Here is a 25,135-nt window from a genome sequence, read left to right as displayed (position 1 = left end):
AAGCTGATTTTAATAAATATAAAAGTGAAAATTTCTGAATAAAGAAACAAAAAGTAATAGAGTTAATAACCTTAAATACTTGTTTAGAGAAAAGGAAAATAAAATAACTAAATCATAAAAGAAATAGGAGAAACAAAAATACATATATACCTTCAAAGATAATAGGTAAACTAACCATAGACAGAAAGTAAGATATTGTTTGAGACTGTTATGCTCAGATCTAAACAATTAATTCTCAGTGCAACAACTAATCACCATGAAAAAATAAAGCAACAAAATGAATCTCCAAATATAAATTTGGAGATATAAAATTTATATGGAACAATTGTTAAAGACAAATAATGTTAATCAACAATATATTTCACAGATTTTTACTAATTATTAAGAAAGTAATTTCAAAGTCACTTAGTGTTCCAGAGCAAATAAAAAGAAATGTCTCCAATTATTTTATTCTAATATTACTTCAGTACCAAAATCCAACTAGGATTGTGCATTCTCACATACACACAAACATTCACACAATACACAAACACACACGCACCTATTTCAGTTTCCAATTTCTAGTTAGAGAATGGTTATATCATATAGAACAAAAATATAGAAAGACTCTATCAGAGTGGAACATCATTCCTTGCTCAGTAAAAGTTCATTTCTTACACTCATAAAAAGTATTTTACTCAGCTGGTAGTAAGAGTGTGTTAGCAGGTTACCAAGAATGTTTTCCCCCATGCAGCCATTCAGAAATACAGGATATTGGTGGCTTTGCCATTTCCAAAATTGATTTCTAAGGTCAGCCACCCAGAAATGTAAAAGGTCATGGGGCAGTATCATGGGGAGGTTTTGTATAGGTCAGTCCTGGAAAGGTCCCACATCTATTCCATTCACATTGAGTTGATTCACACACACACGTCACAAGCCCTGCTTACAAGGAATCCTGGGAAATGTAGCTCCTCTAAGGTCAGCCATCTTCCAACAGTAACTTAATGCCAAAGAAAATAAAGCATGCACTTTTGGAGGAAATTTAGCTTATTTCTCAGGGTGGTTGTGAGGATTAAATGAATTAATAACTGCCAAATGCTCAAAATAATGTCTGGTAGATGGAAACTTTCCAATAAATTTAAGTTATCTTACTGCTTATGTCCATTTTTCCCCACTCCTACTCTACGTTATGGTCTTATTACTTTCCTTATGTTTCAGTTAGATTTTAAGCTGTAAGGCAAAGATTTCAAATCCAGTGGTTTTAACAGTAAGAAAGTATTATAATGTCATTCAAGTGAAGTCCTGAACTCTGGCAATTCCAGGGTTGTTGAATTCAACATCTCAGGAACATCAACAAATGTGCAGTTTCTTAAAGTTTTTATTTTCACAATTCAACACGTATTAAAATTTTGTCCCTATGGTTTGCTCCCATCGTAAATGGAAAATGGTCTGGTATCCCAAGATACAAGACTATTCAGAAAAAGATTAGAGGCAAGGGAACTTCTTTCTGTATCTTTTTTTTTTTTTTTTGGTACGCGGGCCTCTCGCTGTTGTGGCCTCTCCCGTTGCGGAGCACAGGCTCCGGACGCGCAGGCTCAGCGGCCATGGCTCACAGGCCCAGCCGCTCCGCGGCATGTGGGATCCTCCCGGACCGGGGCACGAACTCGTGTCCCCTGCATGGGCAGGCGGACTCTCAACCACTGCGCCACCAGGGAAGCCCTCTTTCTGTATCTTTTATCAGTGCAGAAACATGAACCTGAAATCCTCAGGAAATTTTTCTTAATCACATTTGCCAGAACTAGTTCACATTTCTGTTACTAAAGTGGTTACTCGCAGAAGGCTTCACCAATCAGAATTTAAGCCTTAAGTTAGGGATAAGGCATCTTTTCTTCAGTTACAGGATGGAGAGAGGGAACCCCCATAAGAAGTTGGTTATCCCAGGAGAAAAAAAGGGAGTAGACCTCCTTAGCACTCACAGTGTCTGCTACAACTTATCATCTATTGCCTAGATTGCCATAAAGTCCTATTAGTGTTTTTTGTTTTTTAATTCTACCTTTTCTACTTTGACAACATTCCCTGTGGTACTGCCAGATACATTTTCCAAATGAATAGCTTTTACTTATTCCATCTCAAAGAGCTTCAATACATTTTATACCATTTAGGTCTACGAGTACCTGCTGATTTTCTACTGGCATCTCACCGTCTAGCATATCTAATTTTGCATTCACTGGAGCCTCTGCATTGCATCCTCTCCCTTTAGATAACTAATAGCTTCCTCCGGCACCTCATTCAGGTCTTTACTCAAATGTCATATATTTCAGTAAGTCCTTCTCTGTCTATCCTTATGCAAAATTCCAGCTACCTCCAACCTTCTCTATCTCTCTTCATTTCTTAGTTTCTTTTGTCAATTAACATTACCTGACATTTTGTATGGAACACTTATTGTCATTTACCACTAAATTTTAAGCTATAAAAATTAATCAAGCAGATTATAAATTGCGAATGTGTGAAGGTCCTCAAGACCTAAAAAATTACAAATGAAATCATTGCTTAAACCTTGCTTTTAAACCTATTCTTTACATTTTAAAGTTTTGTTATTGTCCTTCACAATCAAACACCCACACAGCCTGCATAAGTCCAAGGTTAATTGTATTCAGCATTTCCAGTTAAATCAATTTTTGTTTTGATTGTACAAAATTTACCAAAATTTGCATTGATCTCTTTATATTAATTTTACATAAAACTCTAAAAAATAACAAATATGAAAATGATTGCATAGGCGAATGCTATTAAACAAAGAAGGCAATGCCACTTAAGATTTGCTATTTGTCCAGTAGGCAGCACTTTCATCCAAAAAATTGCAAGTGTCTTCATCAGTAGGTGTATTCTTTTTTAAATTCAGTGTTTGAAAGGGGGCTGGGGAGAGTCAGTTATAATGTAAGAATGTAAAAATGGTAAAAATGCAAAGACTCAAAATGACAATTTAAAATATATACTTACAGATTTCTTCCAAATGGAAACATTCAGACCTTGTATATATGCCCCATGGATTACCAATTCTATGACTGTCCTGAAACCTCCCCCAATATCTTCATTTCAAAGTTTAGTAGATTGTCCTATGGTTTCAAATAGTTGTTCCTCCCTCTACTGTCAAGAGTATTGTATGTCCCTTCCTATTGTTATGTGATGTTTTCTGATGAATGGTATGAGAGTGGGCTTATATATGACATCTGAGCAGTTGTTTCAAAGAGGAATCAAACGTTTCTATCAGGTATCTCGCTCTTCTCTTTCCACTGTACAAAGGGTATCTTCCAAAGAAGGGCTGCCCGTTAGCCTGGGTCCTGGGATATTAAGACATTTCAATAGCATCAAAACAGCTGTGGCAGCTACCAACACGTAACACAAGCAAGACTAAATATTTGGAAGTTAGTGAAATTGGGGGCAGGGGGGTGTTTGTTACTGTGATAAATAGATACTAATGCGGCCCACAATTTCCCACTTCCTGGTGCCTATACCTCTGTGCAATCCCCTGCCTTTAGTGGAGGCTGGACCTAGTGACTTGCTTCTAATGAATAGAATATGGCAAAAGAGATGGGATGTCATCCCTGTGATTATGTTATGTTGTATAAAATGTGCTTTAGTAGATTTAATGTGAGCAGCTGTGATGTAGAACTCTACATAGCAAGGAGCTACAGGTAGTCTCCAGGAATTTTAGGCAGCCCCTAAGATCTGAGAGCAGTCTCTATCCAACAACCAGGAAAAACTTGGGCCCTCAGGCATTCAACCACAAGGATATGAATTCTTCCAACAGCCTGAATGAGCTTGGAACTAGATCCTTTCCCAGTCGAGCCTCCAGAGAACGCAGCCAGCCAACATCCTGATCGATCGTATGCAAGTGAGGCAGTGAGCAGAGGGCCCAGATACACCTTGCCCAAATTCCTGACCCATTAAAAAAATGTGTGTGGTTTTAAGTTACTGTGTTTGGGATAATTTGTTATAAGGCAAGAAAACTAAAACAGTTTTTAGAGATAATTCCTATCAATATCATACATCTAATCTCAAATGCCACCTTCAGCAGATAACCAGAAAGGACCCCTCCCACTATTTACTTCCTTAGCATTTTGTACCATAATATGGCACTTAGCACTTTTTATCTATTCACTGCTTACTGGGACAGTGCTGTTCATTTTTATTTTCCCAGTCCTAACACATTACTTTTAAATGAAATGTGTTCAAAATAAATAATTCAGTCAGTTTAAAAACTATATTAAATATGTTGACAATCATAATTTTTGGCAGTCATTAACATTAAATAAGTATATTTTAAAGAAAGAAAAATAAAGCTTTTTAGAAAGATAATCCATATTCCTTTTCATTAGTTTAGACTGATCCTCTTTTAGGCTGAATTTGTAGAGATTTCTTATAGATGAAATGAGACTACTTACTTTAGGTTATATTGCAATTGAGTAAAAGATTAATTGTGTAGCTTCCTTAAGGTGATTATGTATCAATTTGTGAGTTTTTTCCACTTGGTTATAATTTCTCATTATACTTACATGTCACTATTACTGTATGTTTTTCACATTGCACATACTAGTATTTTTGATTATACCCCAAATAATTGTGGAATAGTAGCCCAATCAGGAACACAGAAATACATACTCATGGGATATCTGTAGATACTGGCATTAAGCAACTGATTTCCAAAATTAATGAATCATGCAATGTACTTGAGAGTAGTTACTTGCCATGGCACAGAAGTCCTTAGAGACATGTTAGCTGACATCAGAGCTTTGGGCTTGCATCCATTTCAAAAAATATATTTAAGAATAGGCTAGAAGCATGGAAGTTTACCAATATTTTGTGAAGTCCATAGAGCATGATAGATCTGATATACTCCATATATTTAAACATTAATTTGCTTATCATTCATCTCTCCTCACTAGAAAGTAAGTTCCACATGGACAGGAGATTTCATCTCTCATTTATTCACTGATGGAAATCACAAGAACTTAGAATAGCGCCTCATACTCAGTACTTAATAAATGTTAGTTGAATTAATGAATAATTTTATATTATCTTGGCAATGAAAAAATAAGCTTATATTACAGTAAATTATAACAGACATGGCTTCTAGAAAAGATACGGTAATATGATTCTGGTCCTCTTGTCCACTCATCTTACATATAGGAATTTTTTTACCCACAAGTAGCATCAATTGGTATAATCTGTATCAATATGGACAACATCTAAATAAGTATACACAAGTGAACAGTTATTTTTTGCATAAGCTGATTGGGCATGTTTTTATGATTTTATGTTTTTCTCTATTCTAAGAGTATCTTTTTCTTTGTCATGACAATCAGGGGAGCTAAGGACTGAATGGACTCTTGTCTCTAGGAAATACAAATGATAACTTTCCACATTTTCATGTGTCCTTTCATGCCATGTCAAAGGCAAAGTCTTCCTCCATGAGGGAAGTAGAAGAGAAAATTCACTGATATCCATGCAGCCCTGCCATCATCACAGATATAGAAGGACCTCAGCAGGACAACAACTGTGCTTTTCTTATTAGTGAGTCTCTAAAGATTTGAGGGAACAAGGGTATCTCTTAGATCAAGTGCTTTGGTGTGGGAAATTGTAGTTCACTAGCCTTAAGCGTATTTAATAGCCTCTAAAGGTTTCAAGGAGCTAAAATGCCAGGAGTTTGTGACTTATAATCAATAGAACATCACTGCAGTTCCTGGCAGGTTTAATAATGATAAGCAGGTAGTACTTTTCTATAGTTTAACAAAATGTAAGGCAGATCATTGTTGGATATGTAAATTACACTCGGAAAATGTTATTTTCCTCTTAAAATAAATGGCTACTTGAGTAATGAGCCCAGGAGAATGAGCGATGACCATTAGTTTTTGCTTTCCCCATCTAGTAAGCTCTTCTTGAAGAAAACTATAGCTATTGAAGTAAATATGACTGATGTCTGAGTAACAACAACAACAAAAATCCATCTTCTTCTAAGTGACAAAACCAGAGCTCCCAGGAAAAATGGAAATACATAGGGATCATGATAGAAAATATTAAGAAGAATAAAAACTGAATACCAACTTAAGATTTATCATTGAATATAGAGGAAGTCACCATATAAAATATTTGTCTGTTGATATGTCTCTTCTCTTTTTATTCCAGCAAGGAGAAAGATTAAATTAATTTTTTTTTAAAGTACAGTACGTATTCTAAGCAATTCTAGTCCAGGCTATGCCATTTCAATATTTATTGATGTGAAATTAACAAGAGCACCACAAAAAACATCTAAAGATCATGTGAAAATGTGACCACATTTGTAGGTGGACCCTGACCGTATTTACCTCTCCTCAGTTTATATAAGTGAAGAATTAACAAGGAAATAGAGTGAGTTTGACAGACCTTAACTTGAGCTCAATACATGGTGGTACATAGTATCTAGTATTATCTCATGTCCTAGGCTTTGGGTTACATACTGATGATGGACACTGCATTGGCTTCCTTGGAACCATAGCGCTAGATCACTGTTCTGAAAAGATGTAATGTTTCCTTACAAGAATGTCAGTAATCAGTAGATGAGGTCACTTATAAAGTAAAAACTTGAAGCTTGGTAGACATGTCTTAGACTGGAGTGAAAAAATAAAATGCTTCCTCTTTGCCTGGGCATAGCCTTCCTTTTTACTTGATGCCCTAAGAATAAAAGTGTGTATGTAAGTGCCTGTGTGTATGTGCCTGGGGGTAGAGAGGTGATTTGTCTGTGTCTGTGGAGGTGTTTTGAAATTATTTTCTTCAGTTTTTCTTATTATATTCTTCAATATTCCATGGAGAGAGGATTTGTAATACTCAACTTTGAGGCAGCCAAGTTTGAATTCTGACCCCTGGTCGGAACTAGAATGAAATGAGAACAACTAAGGAACTTCATGTGTTTTGCTGAATGAAGAAAAGCATAAAAGTTTGAAGGCATGATGAATAATTCACTGTAGAGCTATTACTGAGCACTGCGTCTACCTAGAGTGCAAATCAGCTGTATTTCCTACATATGCCCTCAGCTAACCATACCAATATATGGGCTATATTAGCATATATAAAGCATAATTTATATATTAGGCTATATTAGAAACCTAAAGGCAAGAAAATATAGACTATTAGAGCTAGAAGGAAACTTGGAAATCATTTATTTTTAGCCTGGGTTCACTGAACTGCTTAGAGTCCAAAAGGTTGTAATGGGGATTCAGGAGTTATTTTCAGTATTTCAGGAGGTCTAATGGATATAATAAATTACCGTAATCAAAAGACCTAACAGGATAAATATAACTATAAATGTCTTTGCAGGATGTTATGACTGGTTATTCCCTTCTTATCCCAAGTTCTGAATGTGTCAACAATTAGTAAAATACATTTGTAAGTAATTAAAATGAAAACTCTCTCCTAATCAATGTAATGTGACAGCTATATCTTTCAAATCATAAGCACAAGAATGAAAAGGGCATTTGGCTTGAAAAACACTGGCAGCCCTTAATCTGGTTGAACCATATCCTCCTTCCACCTTGTTTTCCCCACCATGTAACAGATGAGAAATTTGAGGCTAGGAATAGTTAGTTGACTTACCCAAAGTAATAGATTCGTTAGTGTTAGAGGAGAGACTGGATATTGTCTGCATCACATTAATTTAAATATTTAGTCTACAATACAATATGGGATATATGGGCACATCTGAGTTATGAAAATCTAGATTCAAAAAATAATACAAATTCTCCTATTGTTATATGGTTATATCTGTTCTCTCCTCATTATTTCAAAATTTAGCTCTATGACGCATGCCTTCTTTATTTTAAACAAAGTAAAACTTATTGAAGAAAACAGCACATACACACATTACTGCTAATGGATAATGAAATGGATAAATGAGAAACTGGTAAAAAGAAACAAGTAAATTTGAGGAAAATAAACCATGTTATCAATTAAATATGCATATATATACATATAAATATATATATACATACACATATATGGCCACATATATACACACACACACACACACACACACACATACATACATGGCTTACACAGGTGTCCATTGTTCATTGCAGTATAACATATTGTTCGATGCTGGATTTATGATAGTAATTAGTTGCAGATTGTGCTATTTTATACAGATATTTTACACAACATTTCCCTCCCCTAACCTACTCACAGATCCCTTTTTTCATGACATGTTTTGCAGGTCTTTATTAAAATTTTTAAACTTTAAAGTTGTCTGTAAATGTAAAAATATGTCTCAATAATTATACTGTTTTTCTATTATTGCATTTAGTTCTCCTGAGAGAAATATTTTTGAATAAAATTTACCTTCATCATGTACTTATTCAACCACCATTTTTCCTAAAGCAGAAGATGATATCAACTTTTACTGGCAAAGCACTTAGCGTATATGTTTACTAGAAGTCTTGAAAAGTCTAAAGGGAGTTGGCTACTTTCACATTTTACGGCATCGATTGGATGGCCCCTTAACAGTCCACCAGCCAAGAATTAAACAACCATAACTAGAATGGCCAGCGAGTACACTGTTCTTGTTTTTATGTTTCCTTATGTTTTGCAGTTGAGCAACTGCCTTTGTATCTTATTCACAAACCATTTGGAATAAAAATATGGAAAACTTTGGATTTGCCTCTTCTAAAGTATCCAGGTCCTCTGTGATGCTGTTGGATTTCTGTTTCTCACTATCTCCTTATCAAGAGTAGCCTTTCTCTACAGAGTAGACCAGATGGCTTTAAATGACCCCAGCCACATCTAGATCTATATCCTATCGGTTTATCGATTATAAAAAATCCAGTCTTTACTATACATTCAAACAGAAAATTTACAGGGAGATCTGTTTTCAGCCTGGTTTGAGTCACAAGATAACCCATGTGAAATGAAGGAGCCATGGTCGGCTGACTTCATATTAAATAGATAGATTTCCAAAAGTAGAGGTATTACAGCACTGAGGAAGAAGGGATGTGGGCAGAGGCAGACAAAGACTCAAGGGCTGAGTTCTAAACCACCCAACACAGCAATAGGCACAATTTTGTGTCTCAGTGAATCAGGTGTCTATTGAAATCGTTTGCTTTATAGTTTATATATTATATGCCACTTAGTATACTAGGGTTCTATGAAGCTCTTTTTCAAACAAAAACCATATATAATTTGGACTTTCTAAATTTTAAACTATCTTTGTTTATTAAATGAATAATTACTTTAGCTACAAAATACTTAAATATATAAGCAAGTAAAATTATACATTCAACAAAATTAAATTACAATCACTGATGTGTTTCCAAAAAGGTTTATTCTTATAAACTTATCATGCAAAATTACAAGGGTTACTTTTTCTTCTTAAACCATCTTCATAATTTAAAAAAAATTAAATGTTAGCTTTCAGATAAATTTTTCAAACCACCTTCAGTCTCTCTGAAATGTACCAGCTTCAATTATAATTCTAGTATCTTTTGTTACTTCTAAGATCTTCAATTAATGTTAAATTGTATTAATTAATAAATCAGAATAGGATACCTGATAATATATAGTTAAGATAGAAATTATAAAACTCTGGAACATAAAAAATGGTGATCTATATATTAGAGTATGATCATCAGTCAACAGGTTTAAAAGAAAGTACCTACATTGGCATATATTTGAGTTGAATTATTATACATGTTTCTTTTTGAAAAAACTGAAGATGCTGTAAATAATGGTGCCAGATGACTAATAAGTTAATGTATATGTTTTGTTGCTATTGTTATCAGAAAAAAGAGAGCAATCTTGTAAAGCAAAATTATCTGATATCAGAATGTAAACAAATATAATGAAACACAAATTGTAGGATATTCAGTAAAAGTAGATGTCTGAAAGGAAGTTTTTTTTTTTTAACTTTCATGTATAAAGTACCTGAATAAATGAGTTGGAAAGAATAAATAAAATGTGTTCAATATTCTCAACAAAGCTGGTACAATAGTATAGGGTTATTCATAAAAGGCACGAAGGCTGGTAATTCCTCTATTTCAAATAATTATAAGGGTAGTATTTGTGGCAGATGTCTTTGGAAGCTCCACATCACATTCTCAATAGAAGCAGAAGCTACAAGATCCTGTTGTACCTGGACACAAATACAACCCAGAGCACTGAAAAATTAGTGCCCCTGAGGACAAACTTACAGCAATGGAACAGACCTAATGGATGTACATCCCCACCTCTCATCCTGTGAACAGAACATTCTGGCATTCTGTATGTTTCCCAGAGGCTCTGATGATATTGAGTCCTTACTGTCTACAGCAGTGACCTTGATAATAGGCCCCTATTTTGTTTCCTGGCTTCCCTCTCTGATGCTCCCCAATTCCTTGCTCTTGTATCCTGAGATCTCCTCTCAGAAAAACTATCTGTAACAAGTCCTTGTGTTAGGCTCTGCTAGTACAGAAAAAGAATAAAATAATAATTGGGGATTTTTTAAATCACAAAAAGAAATATCAATCTGTTCATACATATAATATATTAATGAAAAACATAGATGTGTACTTTCTGAGATACTATAGCTTTCTTATATCACAAAACTTCTTGTTAGTGTTTATATTTTGCTATGATCTGGAAATCATGTTTTAATAAACAGTTCTGATTTTAAAAGTAATAAGCTATAAAATCCCTAAGAGTAAGTGCTACTTATCATTGTGTTTATTGTAAAGAGTGTAAATAGTGCTTAGAACCATTCTTATCCCTAGTCATTTTTCTCTGATGTTCGTAGCTTGTCTATGCTAAGTTTTTGATGTAAATTATTTTACATTAAGGACCTAGAGTCATAACCGTTAAACTGTTAAAATATCTTTTTACACTTGAACTCTGTGAGTTTTGTGAGAAAGCCACTGGATCACACTGGATATTTGTTCCCTTATCTTATAAAAACAGGGATGCTTGACATGACTTGGTATGTCAGGCACTTTCCAGATTAATAATTAGCTCAACATTATTATGAGAGCTGCTCTGTTTATCAGGCACATATTGTAGAAGAATATTTTGTCCCTAAAAGAGTAGCTCAACCTTCTTTGGTTGATAATACATTTAAAATGTTATTAGTAAGAATGTGTATATATTTTAGATTAGATAGGAGCACAATCATGTCTCTTTATAAGGTCCTGTACACAGGAATTTTGTACAATACCTTTTTATATCAAATATACTTTTGCATAATATCTGTCAACAAATCGATTCTATATTGGCATACATACAGATGCTATAGATATATGGAGATAGCTACATAGCTTCAAATTTAGAACACTTTCACGTTTGTATAAGTACAGCTGGTCCCCAAATCCCATTAAACTAATAATTCTATTTTTAAAAAAAACTAATAAAAACTCTAAAACAACTCTAAACAAATGTACTTGGTCAAATCCATGCTTTAGGGGCAGATTCTTGGCCACAGAGAAAAGTCATGGAAACAAAACTGACACTTTGACTCTGCTGCTATGAATGAAGAAGCATGGTCGATGACTCAGGGAATCCCAGATTACAAGTAACACTGTATGTCACTTTATGGGAGCCCAGAAAATTGATAAACAACAGGGATCTCAAAGAAAGAGGATATTCTTACATTATAGGTACTGCAGATGAAGTCTGTTAGAAGTGAATTGGATGGCTCTTGGTTCCTGATCACTGCTTCACAGGGAGAAAAAGCTATTTTGCCCCAGATAAGCCAAAATTACAAGGTCTAATTCTGTCCTAGTTCAGGCTTTCCCAGTAAATGAACCTTGAGAATTTTCTTCAAGTTTGATGCTTTAGCGAAGTTCTAAAAAAATAGGTCCTCCTTATTAACAAATTTTATTTTGATAAATCAGACTTGTAATTGTTACCATGCTAGAAATATATCATCTATTAGTATGACAAAATCTCTATTAAGCAAAAGAGTATCCTTTACATGAACGGATAATTACAGTAAAATATTTTTAGCCCATAGAAGTAAAGTATATTCCTTGAAGACAGATCATGGCCTCTAAATAGCATTTCCCATTAAAAGTTGAAGGGCTCCTAGAAGAAATAGCTCATTTGGGCTGTGGGATAGGATAGGATATACACAAGATGAGCTTTGTAACACCAGATAACAGGGCTTTTTCAAAGATAATAAGGGTCAAATCAAGAGGTTTCAGGCAAAATTAAAGAAGCTACCATGGGGAAAACAATTTCCCACAGATGTGACAATTTGAATATCAATAAAAATAATAATTACAATGAATTAATACAAATCATAGTAACACGTAGAGATTACAGTTTAAATCATGAGATCAGTGAACTCTGATCTGAATGGACTTACTAGTAGATTTATACTAATTACCTAATTTGAATGTTATTTAGCATTATTAAAACAAAGACTTGGTCTTTCCACACAAATTTCCTCAAAGTAGTCTTAGAATCTCACATTTTGCATGTGTTTTTTGGTTTTATTAACCACTGTGCCCAATATATCTTGCCTCTAAACAGCATTTTCTTTTACCATCCTGCATTCTGGTGGTTGTGGCCTTTCTCTGAGATCAGTACTCTTATCTGAAGATGAGGCAATGAATAGAGAGCATAAGTCAAAATCTGTCATTTTTATGTTTTTTTACTCTTAAAGAAAATATATCAGTGAGCCTAATCTGAGGAATTGGAGATACACAGATTAATAAAATAATAAAATTTACCTCTCACCATCAATATACAAATATTCATGATTATAATACAAATAATTAACTTCAGAAAATAAATATTCCATTTTCTTTCCCAAATTGCTGTGACTGTGGGTGTGTTTTTAAGCATTCCTACAGCAGCTGGTATTTCTTTCTTTCTTTCTTTCTTTTTTTTTTTGCCGTACGTGGGCTTCTCACTGTTGTGGCCTCTCCCGTTGTGGAGCACAGGCTCCGGACGCCCAGGCTCAGCGGCCATGGCTCACGGGACCAGCCGCTCCGCGGCATGTGGGATCTTCCCGGACCCGGGCACGAACCTGTGTCCCCTGCATCGGCAGGTGGACTCTCAACCACTGCGCCACCAGGGGAGCCCTGGTATTTCTATCTACAGTCTTTTCTCATTACATACCTTAGGAAAATAAAAGCTCCTCAAAGAAGGAATTAAATTATACTGAAACACTGCTAGAGAAAAGGCTTTTCAAACTACTGAAATGTAATCACATTTGACTAAGTCTCTACAGAATCTAAAAGTAGATACTTCAAAGCGAACATACATTTGAGATAAAAATTTATCAAAATCACCTAATTTATTTTTCTCCATTTTATTTTTGTCACTAGATTTGGATTGTCAAAAGTATCCCAAAACTTTAAATAAATTAGGTAAAATGGATATGCCCTTGTCCCTCTGTTGGGTGCTAGTGATTATCATCTCCAGTTTAGTTTCTTCTTTCTTTTTCTTTTTTTCCCTCAATTAAACCATTAATCCTGTTTTCATAATCGTTCCTAGATTTTCTCTGAGGAAGGAGCCCTTCTCCATACACTGCTTCTCCATACACTACATATGGGCTGCTGGTAAAACTGATTTTACTATCAGGGTATAGAAATATAGCAACAAATCACCTAAGCTAGCAAATAACCAGCAACAGAATTCCACACACGCTCTATTCAAAGTGATATGTTTTGAAAGACAAATACATTCTACAAGTCAAGACAAATCCAAACCAATGCTGGGAATTTTGTTTGCTAGTCAAGTTTATCAGTTCCAACTCCTCTTCCCAATCCTGGACTACCTACTGTCTCAGAGAGAACAGGCATTTTTGATATTTGACTCTTCAAAACATTATCAGATTTACCAAAGGCCTTAAGTTCTTATAAGCCAGAGGTTGAGCAGAAGAATGGAACCAACTCAGAGGAAAGAAACTGAGAGATCCTGGTGTCGCCAGTTGGGTTTCTAAATCAAGCTGTGTTTGAGGCCAGAAGTTCCAAGTACCTGAGAGATTATGGTCTCCGAGTGAGATCACAGTCTTGCCTTGTTGCTGGGGTTGTGAGGGTGTTATGAGTTGGATTGTGTCCCCCTCAAAATTCATATGTTTAAGTCCTAACCCCTGGTAACTCAGAATGTGACTTTATTTGTAGTAAGGCCTTTGCAGAGGTAATCGAGCTAAGATGAGACCGTCAGAGTGGGCCCTAATGCACTACGACCAAGGTCCTCATAAGAAGAGGACATTCTGTACGCAGACACACATAGAGGGGAGATGATATAAAGAGACACAGAAAGAAACCTGGAACAAATACTTTCCTTACAGCTCTCAGAAGGAACCAACCCTGCCAACACCTTGATTTTGGATTTCTAACTTCCAGAACTGTGAGACAATACATTACCTTGTTAAACCTCCCGATTCATGGTATTTTGTAACAACAGCCCTAGAATGTGAAGGAGAAAAAGTCAAAATCTGTCATCTACAGGTGTCACACCCTCAAATTAAGCATGCCGTATTTTTATACAGAGGAATCAAAAACAAACATTAACAAATTATGCATGCCTCCATCACCACCATAGAGAGACAAAATTCTCATCACTTTAACAATGATGAAATAACCTGAAAAAAATCCACAATCTCCTCCTTCTTTCAATATGCTGTATTTATGGGTGTGTTTCTGCAGAACAGAGGCCAATCAATTATTGTGTTTACATAAGGCATTTAGGGTTGGACTTTCTGTCAATGAACAACAACAACAAAAATGTTCTGATCAAGACACACAAGTTCTGAGTATAGTACTTTTGAAATTATTTTGTTCCCCCAATTGTCTAGGTTTTCTTTGTTTAAGGCAGTATAAAATAAATTACAACATATTCCGTGACCTGAGCAGGAGACACTTTACGAATGTGTTTCTCTCTCACTGTGATCACAGGAAAAATTCAGAGCAATGAAGGAAACATGCAACATGGACAGTATAGACCTTGGCTTAATCACACACAATTGTGTCCTTTGCTTTCAATAACTCAATTTTTCCCACGACTCCCTTGACCGTCAAACAGCTAGAACCTTTATGAAATGTTAACACTTAGCATCTGCTGCCTGAGACTTTCAACCCTCCACTTAGGGAGGTGGAATTCTCTCTCCACCCTTTGCTTAAATCCAGTGCAAAGCAAAATTGTTGCTGACTCTGGTGATAAATCACCATATTACAACCATCAGGGCATTTAATTTACGCCTAAAATCAATTGGGACTTGCTGATACCAAAAAGTAATATATTGTCAGTTAAAAAAAAATAACCCCAGATACTACACTTCAGTGCAAGGCGGACTGTCAGTCACTTTGATGACCAAACAACAATTTACAGTTTGTAAAAACCAAACAGACAAATGGTAAGAAAAATGCACTTTGATTTTAACCCTGACATTTGTGGAATTTGGCTGGGGTAAAAAAATCAAATGGCTTTGCAGAAAAACGGAGGGATAGATGGTGGCGCTGAGGCTTGTTACAGAAGGAAGTGTTTCTTGGGGGTTGAAGGGGGGATGTGAAGAGGTTGAGGGGTGTAAGTCTTTGACTAAAGATATATAATGAGAAAATAACATTTTACTAATATTACCAAGTTATAGGTTATTAACTGATCCATCTATTCATTCACCAATTATTAGCACACTAAATGCCATGAAGGAAAACGTTTTCACTGTTTCCAGAGGCTGTACATTAGCAGATGATGAACTACATCTACTCCTGGTGCTCTTGGAGCCTGTGGTAAAGGAGAATGTTGGAAGCATAGCTGTGTGCTGCTGGCTAGAGAGATATTTGTCCAAAGGACGAGGGAAAGTTCTAGGTCTTCATTTCTGCCAGGATTTATAGTAATTTATAATAATTTTATCTATCACAGTTAAGAGCAGAAAGAGTGCAAGGAAGTGATTTAAATAATAAAAAGAGAGATTTATATCAACCATGATGAGGAAGGCATCAGGCACTTAAATGTTTATTGTGTGGCTGGCATTGTGTGACGCAAATTACATTTTTCCATTTCATTCTCTCTACCCTATCAGAGAGATATGATTAAAATCAATTTTATTCCTGAGGAAAATAAGGCTGTAGTCAAAGAATTTGCCTAAGGTTACACAGCTATTAAGAGCAAACCTATCCTTTGAACCTAGGTCTACTTTACTGAAAATTCTGCTCTTAACTACCCTGATTTAGGAGAGAGCATAAAAAGAAGTGGAATGGGTAGTGACTGCCAATGAACACATCCAGCAAATGACACTTCTGCCATTAACAATGGAACTGCCACTAACACTGGAAATGCTTTTCCTGTTAATGTGGTGATGTTTAAAAAGCCGGGACTTTTTTTGCAGTCCAGCAGACATGCTTGGAATCATAGTTACTACGTATATGATTTTGGACAAGTTACTTAAGCCCTTGAATTCATGGATTTATTCTGAAAAATATTAAGTAATATAAAAATGTTAATGATTGTTAAGATATGTATTACCCTCAAGCACAGAAAATACTATGGTAATCAAGACACATGTCTCCTGGTATCAGGGAGCTAACACACTGATTGGGGTGGGGGTCGGGATAAACCAATTGATTAATTTCAAATTGTATTGAGTGCTATAAAATTATCATATTACTACTAAATATCATGTAAATAGATAACTAGTGAGTAAGAGAGGAACAAGGCCATCTGAAATAGGGTGATCAGGAAATACCTTGCAAGAGCAATGATATTTAGTTGAGATCTGAATAATAAGCCAGTCAAATGGTGATCTTAAAAAAATGGGTTATATAGAAAGAATAAGAATGATAAAAGTCTTACAGTAGGAATAACCTTGGCACGTTTGAGAACTGTTACAAAGTCAATGTTACCAGAGTATAGTGAAGCTGAGATTAGGTCAGAAAGTATATTTGAGACCAAATCACATAGGGCCTTAAAAGTTATGGTACGAAATTTGGAACTTCCTAGGAGTGCTAAGAGAAAGCATAAGAATATGTTAAGATAATTATGATTTGATCTAATTTATGTCTTTACTTTAGCAGCCCTCTGACTACTGTATAAAGAATGGACTAAACTCAGGAAAGTATAAAAGCGAGGAAAGCAATTAGGACTCCATTGTACTATTTTCAATGAGAGATCATAGCGTCTTGGTTCTAAGAAGATAGTGAATTGTGATGGTAGGACTTGAGATATATTTTGGGACAGAGACAACAAGTATTTGATGATAGACTGAATGTGGGTTGTAAGGAAAAGAGGAATTAAGGATTATTTGTAGGATTCTTTTAGCCAGAATAACTGTGTGGTTAGTAGGGCATTAAGCAGAATGAGGGAGACTGGGAGAGGAAGATATTTCTGTTGGAGTAGATGTGGGAGATATTAGCAAATACTTTTATTTTGACCAAATCATCCTTGAAAAACCCATTAGATAGTCAAATAAGATGTAAGAAGGCATGAGAATATATAAACCGTGGATAGATAGAACAAAAGTATGAGTTGAATAAATAGGAAACATCACCATATTTACAATCATGGAGCTGGGTAAAATAAGTAGGAAAATAATGAAGATAAATAAGAGAAAGCCAGTGTTTGTGCATTGGCATATGAACATTTAGAGTGAAGATAGAAGAGGAAAAATACTCAGAGGAAACCAAAATCCCAAAGCCTGAAAGTGTGAAAAAAGCTAGAGAAATGTAGTGTTACTGAAGATTGCAGTGGCAGAGAATGGACAACTGTTGAACACGCTACTGAGAACTTAAGTAAAATGGGGGCAGGAAATTGGCTATACGTCAAGAGAAATTATTGGTGATATCAATAAATTGTGTGCAATAGTAACAATCTAAGAGACTCATGTTCAGATTAAATAAGCTGAAATATAGAAAATGATTACTTTGTTTATCTAATCCTACATAATGAATTACCCCTGAAATTAGTGGTATAAAACAATCATTTTTTACTCTCATGGAGCCTGTGGGTCAGATTTTCAGGAAAGGCTCAGCTGGGCAATCTTTGCTCGTGGTCTCTTATGTGGTTCCACTCAGATATGCTCAGACTGTAGTCAGCTAAAAGCTTGATGAGGCTGGGGAAATTCAATCCCAAGATGGCTCCATCACATTTAAAGCAAGTTGGTTTGGCAACTGGGCAACAAATATAGCTCCTTTCCTTGTGGGTTTCTCCATGAGGCTGCTTTAGTGTCTCCATGCAATGACAGATGGCTGTGCTCAGAGTAAGTGACTGAAGAGACCAAAAGAGAAGCAGAGGTCTCAGAAGTTACACATCTTCACTTCTGTCATTCTCTATTGGACATAAAGGTCAGTCCTAGTGCAATATGAGACAGGGCTATACAAGTGAGGAAGTACTAAGAGGTAAGGATTATTGGGAGCCATCTTGGCGATTGGGTATCACAGTAAATATGTTTTAACTTATTAAATATATCTCCTGGGATATAGCAGACATTCAGTAAGTGGTAATGCTCAGAGTTAGCCAGACTTGAAGTAAAGGGTACAGTCCTTCATTCAGCCAAGTCTGTCCAAGGCTCCAGATATCAGCTGTAAGTTCAGGGATCCCCAGGGCCAGCCTCACTTCCAACCAGCTGACTACAAATTTGGAGGTTCCCAGGCCCTTTCTTATGTTTGATAGTTTGCTAGAAAAACTTAGAGAACTCAGGAAAATATTATACTTATGGTTATAGTTTTATTGTAGTAGAAGGATACAAATCAGAACCAGCCAAAGGAAGAGCTGCATAGGGAAGAATCTGGAACTGGAAGGATTCCACATCTGAAGCTTCTATGTCCTCTGAGAAGCATTATCCTCCAGACATGAACATGAGGAAATATGCAGAATATTGTCAACCCAGAAGTTTACCCAAGGTTCTGTGTCTGTTTTGTACTAATAAAAAAACTAGGAATAAACCTACCAAAGGAGACAAAGACCTGTACTCTGAAAACTATAAGATGCTGATGAAAGAAATCGAAGATGACAGAAACAGATGGAAAGATATACCATGTTCTTGGATTGGAAGAACCAATACTGTCAAAACGACTATACTATCCAAGGCAATCTACAGATTCAATGCAATCACTACCAAATTACCCATGGCATTTTTCACAGAACTAGAACAAAAAGAAAATCTTAAAATTTGTATAGAGACACAAAAGACCCCGAATAGCCAAAGCAATCTTGAGAAAGAAATGGAGATGGAAGAATCAGGCTCCCTGACTTCAGACTATACTACAAAGCTATAGTCATCAAAACAGTATGGTACTGGCACAAAAACAGAAATATAGATCAATGGAACAGGATAGAAAGCCCATAAATAAACCTACACACCTATGGTCCATTAATCTATGACAAAGGAGGCAAGACTATACAATGGAGGAAAGAGAGTCTCTTCAATAAATAGTTCTGGGAAAACTGGACAGCTACATATAAAAAAATGAAATTAGAACATTCCTTAACACTGTAAACAAAAATAAACTCAAAATGGATTAAAGACCTAAATGTAAGACCGGATACTATAAAACTCTTAGAGGAAAACATAGGCAGAATGCTCTCTAACATAAATCACAGCGATATCTTTCTCTATTGTCTCCCAGAGTAACAGAAATAAAAATAAACAAATGAGACCTAATTTAATTCAAAAGTTTTTTCACAGCAAAGAAACCATTAAAAAAAATGAAAAGACAACCCACAGAATGGGAGAAAATATTTGCAAATGATGCAACTGACAAGGGAATAGTCCCCAAAATTTACAAACTGTTCATGCAGCTTAATACATTAAAAACAAACAACCCAATGCAAAAATGGGCAGAAGACCTAAATAGATATTCCTCCAAAGAAGATATACAGATGGCCAAGAGATACATGAAAAGTTGTTCAACATCGCTAATCATTAGAGAAATGTAAATCAAAATTACAATGAGATATCACCTCACACTGGTCAAAATGGCCATCATCAAAAAATCTACAAACAATAAATGCTGGAGAGGGTGTGGAGAAAAGAGAACTCTCCTACACTGTTGGTGTGAATGTAAATTGGTACAGCCACTGTGGAGAACAGTATGGAGGTTCCTTAAAAAACTAAAAATAGAACTACCACATGACCCAGTAATCCCACTACTGGGCATATACCCTGAGAAAACCATAATTCAAAAAGAGTCATGTACCACAATATTCATTGCAGCACTATTTACAATAGCCAGGACATGGAAGCAACCTAAGTGTCCATCCACAGATGAATGGATAAAGAAGATGTGGCACATATATACAATGGAATATTACTCAGTCATAAAAAAAAAAGAAATTGAGTAATTTGTAGTGAGGTGGATGGACCTAGAGTCTGTCATACAGAGTCAAGTAAGTCAGAAAGGGAAAAACAAATACCGTACGCTAACACATATATATGGAATCTAAAAAAAAAATTGGTTCTGATGAACCTAGGGGCAGGACAGGAATAAAGATGCAGATGTAGAGAGTGGAATTGACAACACAGGGAGGGGGAAGGGTAAGTTGGGACAAAGTGAGAGAGTAGCATTGACATATATACACTATCAAATGTAAAATAGATACCTAGTGGGAAGCAGCTGCACAGCACAGGGTGATCAGCTTGGTGTTTTGTGACCACCTAGAAGGGTGGGATAGGGAGGGTGGGAGGGAGATGCAAGAGGGAAAGGATATTGGGATATGTGTATACATATAACTGATTCACTTTGTTATACAGCAGAAAATAACACAACATTGTAAAGTAATTATTCTCCAATAAAGATGTTAAAAAAGAAAAAGATGTTCAACATCACTAATCATTAGAGAAATGCAAGTCAAAACTACAATGAGGTATCACCTCACACTGTCAGAATAGCCATCATCAAAAAATCTACAAACAATAAACGCTGGAGAAGGTGTGGAGAAAAGAGAACCCTCCTACACTGTTGGTGGGAATGTAAATTGGTACAGCCACCATGGAGAACAGTATGGAGGTTCCTTAAAAAACTAAAAATAGAGCTACCATATGATCTAGCAATCCCACTCCCAGGCCTATATCTAGACAAAAATATGGTTTGAAAGGATACATGCACCCCAATGTTCATTGAAGCACTGTTTATAATAGCCAAGACATAGAAGCAACCTAAATGTTCATCAACAGAAGAATGGATAAAGATATGGTACATATATACAATGGAATATTACTCAGCCATTAAAAAGAATGAAATTATGCCATTTGCAGCAACATGGATGGACCTGGAGATTATCATCCTAAGTGAAGTAAGTTTGACAGAGAAAGACGAATATCATATGATATCTCTTATATGTGGACTCTAAAAAAATGATACAAATGAACTTATTTACAAAGCAGAAATAGACTCACAGACTTAGAGAAGGAACTGATGGTTACCAGGGGGGAAGGCGGGGGGAGGGATAGATTGGGAGTCTTGAATTGACTTGTATACACTGCTATATTTAAAATGAATAACCAACAAGGACTTACTGTATAGCACAGGGAACTTTGCTCAATATTCTGTAATAACCTAAATGGGAAAAGAATTTGAAAAAGAATAGATACATGTATATGTATAACTGAATCACTTTGCTGCACACCTGAAACTAACACATTGTTAATCAGCTATACTCCAATATAAAATAAAAATTAAAACAAATAAAATAGACTTCATTATGTTGGCATGATTGACTCAATCTTCCTTCCCCATCTGTGGAGGTCAAGCTGATTTCCCATGGTCCAGAGCTTCAATCCTCTAATCACATGGTAGGTCTTCCTTTCATGGCAAGCTCCCACATTGAATCATCTCTGTTAGCATTAAGCTAACAGTTGTGATACAAGGGGCCTACCAGGAATAACAAAGACATTCCTATCACTCAGGAAATTCTAAGGGTCTAGAGCTTATCCCCAAGAATATGAACAAAACCAGAGTTAATACACATAGATATTTTTATTGCCACTCCAGCTATATTCCTAAATAGAATTATTGGGGAAAATGACACAGCATTTTAGATTCCCTGAAATGGTAGACACTGGGATAGGAATAAAAATGTAGCATCTGCTCTTTATTGTTTCTTACTGCTAATTCCTAGCTTTTTACTGTCTTTGATTTTACTCCATGTCAATAATCTTTGAACACTGAGGCAGAACAGCTTTTCCCAATCAGGAAGCAAGAGCATAAGTGGGACCTGAGTAACTTTACTTGCAGCCCTGTACTTTAGTCAGGATGACTGTCATCCTGAGTTCAATGACATTAATATGATTATCACCAGAGCAAACATAGATTAGAACCAGTGAACATGAAGGATAAGAACTGAAGATTAAAGATCTGACATTGACACTTAACATGTTTTCTATTTGCTGACCTCTGTGAAACCCACTGTTCAAAGTTTATCACTGTCCTTCCCTTTCTTCATTACATTACCACCTTTGTGTCAGTCAACTGTTAAATTCTTTAATCTATTATGCTATATATACCTTCATTATGATGCCTTTGTCATGAGGTCAGGGTCTTATTTTCAGAAAACATTCTTCTAATGTTAGATCTAAGTAGAATTTGTTGGTATAGTAAATCCATTACACATGGTGCTGGAAGAATCATAGGAAAGTCACAAATCACCACTTATAGCTCTTTCATGCCAATTTATTGGTGAGGTGTAGATGAGTCAATAAAAATAAGGCAAGAAGTATGTAGAAGTCAGTAAAAATTAAGGCAGTAGCTTGGGTCATCTTTTTCAGTTGCCTTGTGAACTTAATATACACATGTCACTTCTCACTCAATATATTCTGAAACTTCTCATCTCAGTCTCATTATGAAACATTTTATTTAGCACCAACTACAGGTTTACAAAACAATAAGACACACCCTACAAAAGATCAATGTGTATACAACATGGGCCTTGGCCAAGAAAGGGCTGATTGTCTAAGTTGTTCAATCTTCCTCTCTCTAGAATTTTCTGCACCTCTCTTCTCTGTATTTTTATGCTTCTCTCCAGAGTCATGTGTCCTCATTCCTGTTATTGAGCTTTAATAACCCTAGACACACTAAGTTGCTAAGAGCTTATATATCCCAACTCCCTGGATATTTGGATTTAAAGGAGAATACGAAGATAATTTTGAACAAGCCCTTCCCTTGATGGTTTTCAAATTACAATATATAAATAGTCCAACAAAACGGAAGGCAAACTTGACCAAGTGAATCTCACAGGCATAGAAACAACTTTGAAAATAAATGCAGTTAATAGTAGTAATGTAGAAATAGTAGTAGTCTAGTAATAGTATCTTCATCTTTAGCCACTCTTACATAATCCTGTGGGGAGGAGGTGGGGGGAGAAGTTCTAAATTCTGAGAACTCAGTAGAAGATGATATAGAAAAAATAGAAGAAAATGAGAAAATACAATGAAATCTTCACCTTTCTTGATCTTGTGAATTTGGCCCAACTTGATTCAAGCTGAGCAGCTGCTATGGTAAAAGACTACTTTCATAGTTTCTTCAATGTTATAGCAATTCTATTTAAACAATTATGGATATTTTAGGAAGCCACTTTAGTACAAGATTTTTTAAATCGCCATATTAACTTATAAATATTATTTAATAAAATACTGTGATTCTTCAACTCAGTTTCAGAGCTAATCTACTAACAGGAAATAAAGTATATATCTCACTAGTAATTTACTTTGCCTCTTGGTTCTTTCCTTTTTAATTTGTATAACAAATAGATAAATGTTAAATGGTAGGAGGAAAATGGGCTTCTATCCATGGAAGTAAGATACGCCTTAGATATACTTTTTCAAATTATGTTAGGATTTATATTCTTTACACAAACTCGAAGTCATCATCCTATGCTTTTGTTCACTTACTTCTTCTGAAGCTTACAAAATGTGGAAATAAATGAATGTCAAAGTTACATGTTTGCCATGATTTTATAATAACCTTGAACAGTTTTTGAATTCTAAAGGAAGAAAATAGGCTGGAAAAAAAATCTTGGTATGGGTAACCATGTGGGAGTAGAGTTGTCTTATTACAGCCCTGCATTCAGCTCTAATTCTTACTCAGGCTACATGTTCACATATATAGTTTATTATTTTTCTGCCATCTAAGGTACTTTACATATTAAATATTTGTTGTATTTCTTTCTTTGTGAATTTTTGTGATTGTGACAAACAATAGACTCACGTGTTTTGAATAATGATTTTGCGTTTTTTTAATCTTCCTTTCTAATCTAAAAAAGATCCTTGCTTTTCTAGACAGGCAGCTTCCTCCAAATAGAATACATCACTATTTATTTCATACTTCCATTACAACAGAATGCGCTCCATTTTAATGTCTTTTGTATTTCCTTTCTGGACTATTAGTAGTAACATGATGGCATAGAGAAGAGTAAATGAGCGTAATGGAAATACATAATTTGGGGGTCAGAGTGACTGGATACATTCTGGTTCTGATACCACTTTTGTGACCTAGGACATGTTTCTTAACATTCTTGTTGCTCAGAAATCCCAGGTATAAAGTTGGGAATACTTGTAAGTATGCTTTTGCAAAGGCATATTTGTTAATGTTAAGCATATTTGTAAATGTTAAGCATATTTGTAAAACATCTGTAATATTTTATTTATACCCAACTAATGATAGCTTCTATTATTAATATAACAACAAATTCTTCTTGGTATTCTTTTTGCTTAATTATCTAGCAGAGAAACTGACAAACAGAATGTACTCAGATATACATGAACCTGAATTGAATTGTCTTAGTTTCCAGGGGGTTACATGATCAGTACAATGCCTACTATTCATTAATGTCAATCTATCCATTTCCTCCTACTGTTAACATACCCTCAGTCCTCAACCCTTGAGCCACAGAAGTGATTATCTGGCCTATAATGGGTATTCACAGCACCCCAGGACTCTGGCCCCGGTGACTGACCTTGAGATGGGCTTATAATCCATCGAGTTTACAGCCTTTTCCTGTGATTTCATATATTGGAGGGGAGAGGGGGAGGTGTGGATCTCCTCTTGGGTTTCTAAACTTGATTTACGTAAACTTTGTGTTCCTTCTAGCAAGGAGATTTTTGCTTATGAAATGTGTGAATGTAGGCTAAATGCAAAGATGAAAAAATTAAAAATGACTAGGTTTTGTGTCTGCATATTGCATATGTGGAGAGGTGAGGTTAGGGGAAGAGAAGGGATAGAGG

The sequence above is a fragment of the Monodon monoceros genome, unplaced genomic scaffold (genome assembly GCF_005190385.1).
Source record: "Monodon monoceros isolate NGI ecotype Baffin Bay Population unplaced genomic scaffold, NGI_Narwhal_1 Super_Scaffold_7, whole genome shotgun sequence".
Taxonomy (NCBI): Eukaryota; Metazoa; Chordata; class Mammalia; order Artiodactyla; family Monodontidae; genus Monodon; species Monodon monoceros.
The sequence above is the reverse complement of the archived record's forward strand: the minus strand, read 5'-3'. Positions refer to the sequence as shown.